The sequence below is a fragment of the Podarcis filfolensis genome (genome assembly GCF_964270895.1).
Source record: "Podarcis filfolensis genome assembly, chromosome: 2".
Classification (NCBI taxonomy): Eukaryota; Metazoa; Chordata; class Lepidosauria; order Squamata; family Lacertidae; genus Podarcis; species Podarcis filfolensis.
The window spans coordinates 48,036,589-48,048,894 of NC_139605.1; the positions used below are offsets into that span (position 1 = coordinate 48,036,589).

Here is a 12,306-nt window from a genome sequence, read left to right on the forward strand (position 1 = left end):
AAGGATTAAACTCTAGGAGGAGGAGAAATGCTTCCTGATCAGGCTGTCCCTGCTTTCAAATGAATCTTATATGAACCTAAGTGCCCTCCTTGCAATGATCTCCTTTGGCACCTATGCAGGATGCTAAAAAGCCAAAGTCTAGTCCATCTGCTGAGCTGGTTATGTACCGTAGTTCACTGCACCTGACATACCATCCAACAGCGTAGCTAGCCGCTCGGGTACCCCGGGGCGGCGCATGTGCCCTGTACCTGGGGGCAAAGCGAGCCAGGGCAAGGCACATTGCGCAAAGCCTCTCTGCCACCTCTCCCTCAGCTGTTGGGCAGCTGAGGGAGAGGCGGTGGGCAGACGCAAGCCCCACGCTGCTGTTTCAGGCAGCGCAGAGCCTGCAGGTGCCCAAGCCACGTCACTCCCAGGAGAGATGTGTGGCTCGGGCACGCTGCAGGCCCCGCGGTAAATGCCGGCCCCCACGGTGTGGTGCCCAGTGCCAGCCGTGTTTCATTGCGTTTGTTGACTGAACTAAAAAGTTTCATGAGCCCTATATATCTCTCATATTTTTGCTATTTTGTCACCCCCCTCAGTGATGACACCCGGGGCGGACTGCACCCACTGCACCCCCCCTTCCTATGCCACTGATACCATCTCTACCATGCTTCAGTTAGATTTAAAGCTTCTGTGCAGCTGCTAACTATTTGAATTGACTCAGACACAAAAAAGTAGTACAACAATGAACTGACTAAAAATAAGTGCCTGCCCTTACACTTTGCTTGCTCCAGTTTCTCAAAAAGTAATATGCATGAAATTGTTGTGTACACCACCACTTTTAACTGCTTTCCTTCAACAAAAACAGCTGAGTTTTGTGGTGGCACTAATTTTTTAATGACATAAATAATAGGAAGCAGCTTTAAGCTGAGTCAGACCATTGGGTTATCTAGCTGAATATTGTTCCCCACATCGATTGACTTCAGCTCAACAGAGTTTCACACAAGGTCTTTCTCAGTCCTACTTATTGACATCAGTGACTGAACTAGGAACTTCTGAATGCAAAGCATGTCGTCTACCACTGAGTTATGGTCCTGACCCTAATTTTCTTTTAAAGTATCTAAGTCCACTTTAGACACATGAAGTTTGATTTTTATTTGGCAGCCAATACATGGGTGTAGAAGAGAACTAGAACCTTTGACAATTCTATTAAACCACAATAAGCATTCACAATAGCAGCAATGGATTACACAAGCATCCTATCACTGTAAATAAATTAACGCCTATAGCGGGATAGAAATATATTCTTTATCCAAGTAGGGGTGATAGTATTTCATTTATTGGTAACCTTCATGTTAGAGTTTCCCTTGAAGTTTCCCTGCTCAATAATGGCTACCTTTGTCCTGAACCACTGGGTACCTGTCAGCAAGTCCAAAATCAGGCCACCTCTGCAGTCAATGCAGGGGTCAGGGCACTTGGAGATCAGTCCCAAAGAACTCCCTGGAACATCCAAGCAAACCCAGCATCTCAGCTCTGCTTTCCTTCTTATACTGTGCCTGCTGATTACAGCATCTGAGCTTGATGAGGCATGTGACCCTCACCTGTTCTGAAGAATCACACACCTCCTCCCAGAGCTGGTGAGCCCCACCTGGCTAGCTAATGAGCTTTGCTGTGGGCCCTTGCCTGCTTTAGCCTCTTAGAGCACCCCTTCCACTGCTCCCTATTCCCCAGAGCCTGCTGTGTTTGTGGAGACAGGGGCTCCTCTGGCTCTTGCGGGTGGGTCCTGCTTCTCTGGTTCCTGTGCACTGACCGCTATCCCCTCATCATCATCCTCCACCACCCCGTGAGTACTTCCTACACCAACCTCTCCTTCCCTATCCCCAGCTTGCCCTGGTGTGTCCTAGTCCCGGCTATAACCATGGCCGGGATCCTCTTCCTCCTCCCCATTGTTCTGCCAGTTCATGACAACCTTCCACTTAGCAACTGCATGTCCAGTTAGGGTGACTGGTTTTTGAATGTCAGGAATTCCTGCTCACAAGCCTGCCATGAAGGGCAGTTAGGTTGGTGGGCACAAGTGAAAGGGTTGCTACAATGGTAGCCCCAGAGAGCACCCTCCTAAAGGATCCCTGTCTGGATCCCTATCTATCTGCTTTTAAGTGGGCATCTTTTCAAAATACAAAACTATGCATTACAGAAAACAAGTATGAAATATTGAAGCAGAGACAAAAAGGGGACCAGGGCAACCATAACGCACTGAAGACTTTTGGTATGATAGAAATTATAACCAGTCTATAAAAATAAAACCACTGGACATAGATACCCCTTATTTTCCAGTAGGGTGTACTGCATTTCCAACAAACCTTTGTTTGTGAAGCTCTGTTTGGTTTTAGACTTTACTGTATTATTCACAACCATTTAGGCCAGGGTAGGGTGGGGCAATTGGTTGTGTTCTGCATCAGTAATATCATACCAAGAAGAAAGAAATATGTCCTTACCTTTTTTCTTTTACTTCTCGAGGCTCTGTTTATATTGTCATTTTTTCTAGTAGGGCTAAGTCTCATACTTTCATGTACCAGTGAGAAATGTCTGCTCAGGCTAGATCCTTCCAAAATCAGGCTATTGTGGCTCTGGCTACAGTTAACATAGGGATAATCAGCTGATGTTTATTGAAATGGTGTTGGATTTTAAACTATAGTTTCTCTCTATTTAATACCAAAATATTACTTTGTACTGGTCTGGCTGGAAATGGTTGCATGCTGCTGCTTAAGCTGAATGATTTTGAAAGATAACTTGTTTTAAATGTACTGTTACATTTAAACAGTTACAGTTACTATTTATATTATAGTAACTGTTTTCCATCTTGAGAAAATTCAGTTTTGTATGACGACATATAAATCTCTAAATAAATAAATTTTGCAGGGAGATTGTCCTGTGTAAAATTCAGAAGGACATTTCTGGAAGGCAATACAGTGGTACCTTGGGTTACATATGCTTCAGGTTACATATGCTTCAGGTTACAGACTCCACTCATCCAGAAATAGTACTTCAGGTTAAGAACTTTGCTTCAGGATGAGAACAGAAATCGTTCTCCGGTGGCGCAGTGGCAGCAGCAGCGGGAGGCCCCATTAGCTAAAGTGGTGCTTCAGGTTAAGAACGGACCTCCGGAACGAATTAAGTACTTAACCTGAGGTACCACTGTATAATATATCTGGGAGTAAGCACCAAAGATAAGATCTAGCTTTCAGAAAGCAAGTTGATTTAGGCTGAGCCACTTTGAAAAGTGTGTATTTCAGTTTGGGGCCAAATGACTTTTGCAATGGAAAATGCAATGCTTTGTAGGTCTAGTCATTGACTTAAATTGTGAAATAAACAACTATATTGTCCACATCCCAATCTCTGAGTGGCCTACCTACAGCATTGCTCACTCTTTAAGATGCTGCTCAGAGCACTTAACTGGCTAGCTAAGGCCATTACCTTACAAAGAGACTATTCTGGCCAGTTGAGGTTTCCCTTACATACACAGATTTAGAAGGGACGCGTGGGTATCATCCAGACTGACTTCAAACATTTTGTAAGGCCTCTATCTGAGAACTTGAAGAGCCACAGACACTTGGAGTAGACAGTGCTGCATCTCCTGGGATAGCTCAGTTGGTAGAGCATGCAGTTGGGCAAAAGATTCCTGTACACAGCAAGTTGGGCTAGATGATCCTTGTGGTCTTTTCCAACTCTGTGATTCTACAATTAGATGGAACAGTTGAAAAAGTCAGCTTCATATTTTCATAAAACAAAGGTCAATACATTGTTTTGCAAAACATTTATTCCCTCACTGATACCACGTCTCAGTTTAAACTAGGGGTGGGGCTCTCCAGGTGTTGGACTCCAACTCCCATCAGCTCCATCCATCATGGCTGATAGTCAGAGATGATTGGAGTTGAAGTTCAACAATATTCGAAGGACCACAGGTTAACCATGCCTTTTGAAAGATATATAAAACCCTGCAGTTCCCTAGTTGTTAAACTCTTGAGTTTATGTTGTCACAGCTTGATCATCCTGGAAAATCCACTTGTATGCAAATATTTTGTTTGGTACAATTATATGTCAGATGTAACTGTTCTTTAACAGCTGTAAAAACAGATCACATCCCTTCTGTTTTGCCTTGAAAACAGTTCACTGGAATACTAAAAGCGAGAATAGAATGGTAGTAACTGCAGGAGAAATGACTAGCAACGTGCTGATGTTTAACGTCTCCCTCACTCCCTTGTTATAGACCTTTTCATTCTCAAGCTTTTCTTCCTTTTCTACACTTGAGTGCTCACTTTATTATCTAGAAAATGGGTTTCTCAGCAGGAAAGCAATGGCAACAGAATGGGTGTTTGGCACAGCAGGCTCCTTTTGCCAGAGCCAAGTATCTAGATAGAAAAGGACTGGATATTCCTTTTAAAAAGTTCATTAACTGTTTGACCTTTCCAACTTCCGGGAAGATAAAAGTATCAGTGTAAGCTAGACAAGAAATATGGACCACCAAAGATGCTATGACATCACCATGGGAATTGCTTATAAAAATAGAAACCAACATAATATTGTGGAGCTAAATGGAATCATGTGATGTAAGCCGTGAAACTCACCCAAAGTCATTAATATTCCCTACACTTTATGGGTAGGCACACTGCTATGCATGCAGCTTTGTGTACTGAGCTTCAGTACAGAGAGTACTCATTGCCCAACATGTACAACCTCTCCAATATTCCCAAACAGGCAGGTTTCTGCTATGATTATCACACTTTGCAAGTAACAGAAATTGGAAGATGGTAATTGTGTTCTGTCGGCAGTTTGACAATAGCTGTTCCTGGGGTGTGTCACTTTACACTGCAGTGGGAGACGCACGTGGTTAACTGCTCTGTCATAAGCAGGGCCTTTTTTCAGCCGGAACTCACCAGAACTCAGTTCTGACACCTTTTAGGTGGGCGCTATTGCCATTTTAAGAGAACAAGGGAGGCGCCCATGGTGATTCCCAGCACCCTTTTTTCTAGAAAAATAGCACAGCCATAAGCAAAGACTGTGGAGGGAGGGAAGGATTTGCTGGGATGGAGGAAGAGTCATCTTCAATGCATTGCCATCTCAAGTCCTTTGGTGTGGATTGCCACAAGGTCTTATGAGATTCGAGGGGTAAGTCTGTAGCTAAATAGTTGATTGGCATCCGTCTGTCTCAGGAGGCAGTGGAAGAGTGTGCCTTTGGGGGTGAAGTCAAACTGTTGGAAGGTTGCAGCACCTGCTGTGCCAATACAGGAGAGACATGTTTTCTTGCTGCTGAAGCAGATGAAGGCATCCACAGCATTTCTTCTCTCTGTGCTCCTCCAAGCGATCATTCTTCCTTTGGTCACTGCTGTGGATACATGACCTGACTGTCTCCAAGAGCTGCAGTCATCTACTAGGGATTACCTTTGGCGGGGTTGATGTTTCCAGCCTTCATGTGACATTTGCAGACACCTTTGTAATGCATAGTTGGTCTGCCAATGGGCCTGGTTTCTGAAGCCAGCTCCCTATAGAGCATGTTCTTGGAGATCCTGCCATCTACAAGCCAGTGTAGATGTCACTGAGACAGGAGTGGGAATGTGGGCTTGGGAGAGTACAGCTTTGTTTGAGACTCTGTGATGTCCAAAATCTTCCTGATGCAGTCCATGTGGAAGGCACTGAGCAGTGACAGAACAAGCTATAGCTTAGGGCCTCACTCTCTTCAGGGCCCCCCCAAAAAATTAAAGAAAAAGACCTGGATGTACATTTCCAAAATATAAGATTAAAAACAAATAAAATAAAACCTACATACAGCAAATGGCTTTAGATACCTATTAGGTCCATAAATTACCATATAGCATATATTCAACACAAAAAACAGCAACAATTTGTTGTTGACAAAGGACATATAAAGTGCCCTATTACCTTCAGTAGCTTAGGGCCTCATCAGACCTAAATCCAGCCCTGCACTGAGGTGCCGCTCCTAGCGGGTGTAAGTTGCCCTTGTCTCACTACCATAAAGCAGCATGCTCAACATGCATGTCTGATAGACATTCATCTTTGTAAATGGTAGAGCACATGAGTTGCATGTACAAGCTGCCAGGTTCAATACCTGGTGACTCCAGTACTGCTGGGAAAGATTGGTAGTGTAGACAACAGTGAGACAAACAGTAGATGGAGCCAGAACCAATGTCAGAGTCAACCAAAGGCTCATCCACACTTCTACTTTCATAAACAAGCCGATCCAGCAGCATCACAAGTAAAACTAAACAGCTAAAATTACCTAACACTGTGAAGTTTAGATTGTATCATATACTGTGATTTATGACTATGTCATTACCAGCAGAAGATTGATGAAGTACTTGTTGGACAAAATTAGATGCCTGGATAGCTCATTTGGTTAGAGTGTGGTGCTAATATCACCATGGTTGCAGGTTCAATCTCCGTATGGGACAGCTGCATATTCCTGCATTGCAAGGGTTTGGACTAGATGATTCTTGGGATCTCTTCCAACTGTGATTCTATGAAATCTGCTCCCCTCCCCCCCCCCAAGTTGCTGCTGGAACTGATGCCTGTTTATAGAACATACTTTTATTCCATTATTATCTATCTGAATGAGAAACAATACACAAACATATATTTGAATATAAACACATGTTTTCATAATGCACAGAGCTTTTCCTTTAGGAAGAGAGGGAACGAATGAGGCAGGGCACTGATCTACCCTTCAACCACTTACGTTTACCAGAAGTAATCTCTACTCTATCCAATCTGGCTTACTTGGTGGATGTGTATTGGATTGCAGCCTTAGATACTGAATTATGTACTAACTCCTGCATTTAGTCAGTGCAGTCAGGGAACACACACTGTTCTTAAAATAACCTCCTAGCTAGTTATGCAACTCATTTTATTGTTTTCCTGGTTCTCAGAGCCTTTGAGAAATGAAGAAGCATGATGGGCAGTAGAAATGGGCTGTTATCAGCCAGAGTTGAAACTATCTACTAGTAACAGTAAATTATTTTACCTATATGGAACTTGTTTAAGAAAAACAGATGCCCAACACAATGAGGAATAGGTACTGAAGAGTAGACTTGTGATATCATGGGAGTTCCAAATGATAGGTATAATGCTCTATGTGCTCTTTAAACCAATGACATAGGAGGATATATGCACATTGTATGGATATTCCATGCAGTGTTTCTTAGAGGGAAAACATGATATGTATATATTTTCCTAATTCTATGCCACTTGTTTTAACATCATACAAAGCACTATGATATGATATGATATGATATGAATTCTGATGGGGTGCTTCCTAGCAGGACAACACAAGTCTATAGCATCTGTTTAGTATCGCGTGCTGCCAGCTGCAATGGAGCAGTCACCTTTTGTAAATCAGCAGTGCACATAAAGCATTAGTCATCTTTCCAATTTCTTTTCCTTCTTTATAATGTATGATCTACTGCCCTCAGTGCTATCAGTCCTTATATTTAATTCATTTTTTTTCTCTGAAACATTTTTCAGGCCTGTTCTCTTATGTGGCATTGGAAGCAAATAAGGGGTATTCTACCTCTGTGTAACCTCAATTAATTGATATAAGCTTCACATGCCTGCCTCATTGACGTTACCAGAGTAACAACATGCAACAACTGTCTTCTTTAGAATATATTGCTTTTTAAAAATATATTATATACCTTGAAATTTTGCAACAATTAGAATCATAGAATCATAGAGTTGGAAGAGACCACAAGGGCCATCGAGTCCAACCCCCTGCCAAGCAGGAAACACCATCAGAGCACTCCTGACATATGGTTGTCAAGCCTCTGCTTAAAGACCTCCAAAGAAGGAGACTCCACCACACTCCTAGGCAGCAAATTCCACTGTCGAACAGCTCTTACTGTCAGGAAGTTCTTCCTAATGTTTAGGTGGAATCTTCTTTCTTGTAGTTTGGAACCATTGCTCCGTGTCCGCTTCTCTGGAGCAGCAGAAAACAACCTTTCTCTCTCTTTTTTTAAAATAATATTTATTGCTTTTAAAGATTACAAAAAAGGAAAAGAAGAAGAAAAAAAAGAAGACAAGAGAGAAAAAACAAAAAAGGGAAAAAACACAATACAAAACAATATACAAACAACAGAAAACACAACCCAAACCCATTAACCCTAACCCTAACCCGAATCCTAAACACATCAAATTAAACTAACCAAAACCCACTCCCTAACCCTAACCCTAAATAAAACAAAAACAATTTAAAAACATACATACATCATCCCTTTTCCATTCTCTATCTTTCATTCCCTTGTTTCCTCGACCTCCTCTCACCTCCCTTTTTGTATTCCACTTCTAATAGATTTTTCAGCAAATCCTTTCCATCTTTCTCCATTTTCTATCATATTGTAAATAACATATATTTTTAACCTTATTTTCCATTAAAACTAAATACTTATATATGCTTAACTCCTTATAACATTTCTGCTAAGTCCATAGAATATCATTCCACCGTTTTTCTATCACTCATTAATTTTACCATATTTCTATATATAAACTTTAAATTTTCCAATCTTCTTCCACCATCTCCTCTCCCTGGTTTCGCATTCTGCCAGTCCTTTCCGTCCACTCCATATAGTCCATCATCCTGGAGATCTTATGTCCGAGGCTCTTAACTCTTTTCCAAGTCCCTTCTGCAGGTCTTCTTCATATTCTTTGATGCTAAAAATCAAATCTCGGGGAGGCTCCAACGCAACGATACTTTTATTCCTTCTGGACAGGTCAGCCAAATTTCCATAGTTGAAACTAAGATCCATAAAGTATTTCAGGACATATTTCAAAATCCCTCCAAATCCAAAGGCCACCAAAACTTCAATCTCCTCCCAACCCAGGTCCAAATCCCAAAAGTCAGTTAATCCCTGCATAGAGGGATCTTTCCAACTTTTCTTCTTCAGTCCAAGCCGGGGTCCAAACCTCAAAATCTGACTTTTTCTAAAATCATTCATAAAAGGCCTCAACTTACAGTCCTCACTTTGCTTCTGTAAAGCTAAGGATCCCACTTGTATTACTTTATGTTCAGCAACAGCAGCTTTCTCCTCCTCCTTCTCCTCCACCATTTGTCCTGCCGAAGTAGATTCCTGTACCAGATCCTGAATTATTTCTGTGTTGTTGCTCGCTTTTTGACTCAAGTTAGTCACTTTCTGTTCCAAATTATCAACCTTAAAAGTCATGTCATCCGTCTTTTTATGAAGCTGTTCCAGCGAGCAGCTTATCTTACATAAAACAGTCACAATAGCTTCTCCTGTCAACATTTTTAAATGATCCAAGGTCAATCTCTGGTTCTCAGAATCCTTATCTTGCAGGTGGAGATCTCCCAGTTACACTCCTGTAACAGTTTCAAAAACTCCCTCAAGGGGAAACAGTCTCCACTTGTATCAGTTCTTTCAAGCACAACTCAAGCATTAAAGATAGTTTCAGTTTTAAGTTACTTTTCCTCCTTTTTAAACGCAGAAAAGGACAATGGAAACAGTATCTTGCTCTTATTAAGCTAGCTGTCAAATCCGTTCTGTCAATGAACTCTTCCCAAACGTCCTCTGGCAGCCCGTTCCCAGGTTCAGAGCAGTGGTAATTTGATTTCTCACTCTCTCCTGCAGGCTCACTAGGTCCAAAATTCCCCCCTCTTCTCCTGCTTCCAAGGGGGGTTTTGTATTTTAAACAGATGGACGTTTAAACCTTTGCCAAAAACTTTCAAAGACTTTAGCTTGTGACGTCTTTGCTTCAGTCTATTTACAAAAGCGGAAGGCGGACTTCCTGTTTATGACCTTCCCGCTTCGCCAAATTAAGGTATTAAGGTATTTAAAGATCCAATTTTCCGTTTTACTCACGGGTAGTTGTTTAAAATCCAATTGTCCACAGGAAAAAGTCAGCGCTCTCCGGCAACAGCAATGTGGCTTCACTCCGTGAAAGAAGCAGTCGATTCAAAGCACTGCGCCACTCACCCCACGTCGCTCCGGATCCCCAAAACAGGGTTTCCCCGCGAGTAGGGGAGGCGCAAAAGGTGCCAGCCGAATCCCAGGTTCACAAGCTTCTCCCGCTTGTGATTTCTATGGGTCTCTGCCTTCGCCGTGGCGGTCAGACCCTGCTTTTCACGGAGCAAGTTCCTCCCGATCGGAGGAGCTCCGCCATTGCCGGAGGCGCCAACCCGGAAGTAGAAAACAACCTTTCTCCCTCCTCTATGTGACATCCTTTTATATATTTGAACATGGCCATCATATCACCCCTTAACCTCCTCTTCTCCAGGCTAAACATGCCCAGCTCCCTTAGCCGTTCCTCATAAGGCATCGTTTCCAGGCCTTTGACCATTTTGGTTGCCCTCCTCTGGACATGTTCCAGTTTGTCAGTGTCCTTCTTGAACTGTGGTGCCCAGATCTGGACACAGTACTCCAGGTGAGGTCTGACCAGAGCAGAATACAGTGGCATTATTACTTCCCTTGATCAAGATGCTATACTCCTATTGATGCAGCCCAGAATTGCATTGGCTTTTTTAGCTGCCGCGTCACACTGTTGGCTCATGTCAAGTTTGTGGTCAACCAAGACTCCTAGATCCTTTTCACATGTACTGCTCTCAAGCCAGGTGTCACCCATCTTGTATTTGTGCCTCTCATTTTTTTTGCCCAAGTGCAATACTTTACATTTCTCCCTGTTAAAATTCATCTTGTTTGTTTTGGCCCAGTTCTCTAACTTGAAGTTCTCTTCAAGGTCGTTTTGAAGTGTGATCCTGTCCTCTGGGGTGTTAGCCACCCCTCCCAGTTTGGGTGTCATCTGCAAATTTGATCAGGATGCCCTTGAGTCCATCATCCAAGGCGTTGATAAAGATGTTGAATAAGACCGGGCCCAAGACAGAACCCTGTGGCACCCCACTAGTCACTCTTCTCCAGGATGAAGAGGAACCATTGATGAGCACCCTTTGGGTTCGGTCAGTCAGCCAGTTACAAATCCACTGAGTGGTAGCATAGTCAAGACCGCATTTTACCAGCTTCTTTACAAGAATATCATGGGGCACCTTGTCAAATGCCTTGCTGAAATCAAGGTAGGCTACATCCACTGCGTTCCCTTCATCTACCAGGCTTGTAATTCTGTCAAAAAACGAGATCAGGTTAGTCTGACATGACTTATTTTTCAGAAATCCATGCTGACTATTGGTGATCACAGCATTCCTTTCTAGGTGCTCACAGACTGTTTGCTTAATGATCTGCTCCAGAATCTTCCCTGGTATTGATGTCAGACTGACTGGGCGGTAATTATTTGGGTCCTCTCTTTTCCCCTTTTTGAAAATAGGGACAACATTTGCCCTCCTCCGGTCTGCCGGGACTTCGCCTGTTCTCCAGGAATTCTCAAAGATGACTGCCAGTGGTTCTGAGATCACATCTGCCAGTTCTTTTAATACTCTTGGATGCAGTTCATCTGGCCCTGGAGACTTGAATACATCTAAACTAGCCAAGTATTCTTGTACTATCTCCTTAGTTATTCTGGGCTGTGTTTCCTCTGCTGAATCATTTGCTCCAAATTCTTCAGGTCGGGCATTGTTTTCTTTATCGGAGAAGACTAAGGCAAAGAAGGCATTGAGGAGTTCAGCCCTTTCTGTGTCCCCTGTTTGCATTTCACCATCTTCTCCTCTGAGTGACCCCACTGTTTCTTTGTTCTTCCTTTTGCTACGAACATACCCATAAAAGCCTTTTTTGTTGCTTTTAACCTCTCTAGCAAGCCTGAGTTCATTCTGTGCTTTAGCTTTTCTGACTTTGTGTCTACACGTGCTGGCTATATGTTTGAATTCCTCTTTGGTGGTTTCCCCCCTTTTCCATTTTTTGAACACATCCTTTTTTAATCTTAACTCAGTTAAAAGTTCTTTAGATAGCTACCCTGGCTTCTTTAGGCACCTTCCATGTTTCCGTCTCATTGGTATTGCCTGAAGTTGTGCTTTTACTATCTCCCTCTTAACAAACTCCCAGCCATCATGAACTCCCTTTCCTTTTAGTATTACTGTCCATGGGATCTCACCCAGCACTTCCCTAAGTTTTATGAAGTCGGCTTTCTTAAAGTCAAGAAATTAGCTGTAATAGTGATTCAAAAGAGAAATTCTAAAAGATGAGGCAGCCATTGCAAAACACTTTGGAGAAGAATAAACTCAGGATGGATGATGGGATATAAATTAGGGTACCAAAAGTTAACATGTTTCATAAAATTTCATGCAGATTTCCTGCACTATGAGCAAAAACTGAAGCCACATATGCCTAAGTAATTTCTTGCATTAATGCACTGCTGCTTTATGAG

The 12,306-nt window shown here is 42.6% G+C and overlaps 1 long non-coding RNA gene across 1 annotated transcript in view; it reads left to right on the forward strand.

The window, feature by feature from the left end:
• The first annotated feature begins 3,085 nt into the window (after nucleotides 1–3,085).
• The window catches only part of LOC310757877, a 518,075-nt gene continuing 508,854 nt past the window's right edge, over nucleotides 3,086–12,306 (forward strand). The window contains exon 1 of the long non-coding RNA XR_014545532.1: nucleotides 3,086–3,125. This is a non-coding gene — a long non-coding RNA (uncharacterized lncRNA). The remainder of the gene's footprint in view (nucleotides 3,126–12,306) is intronic.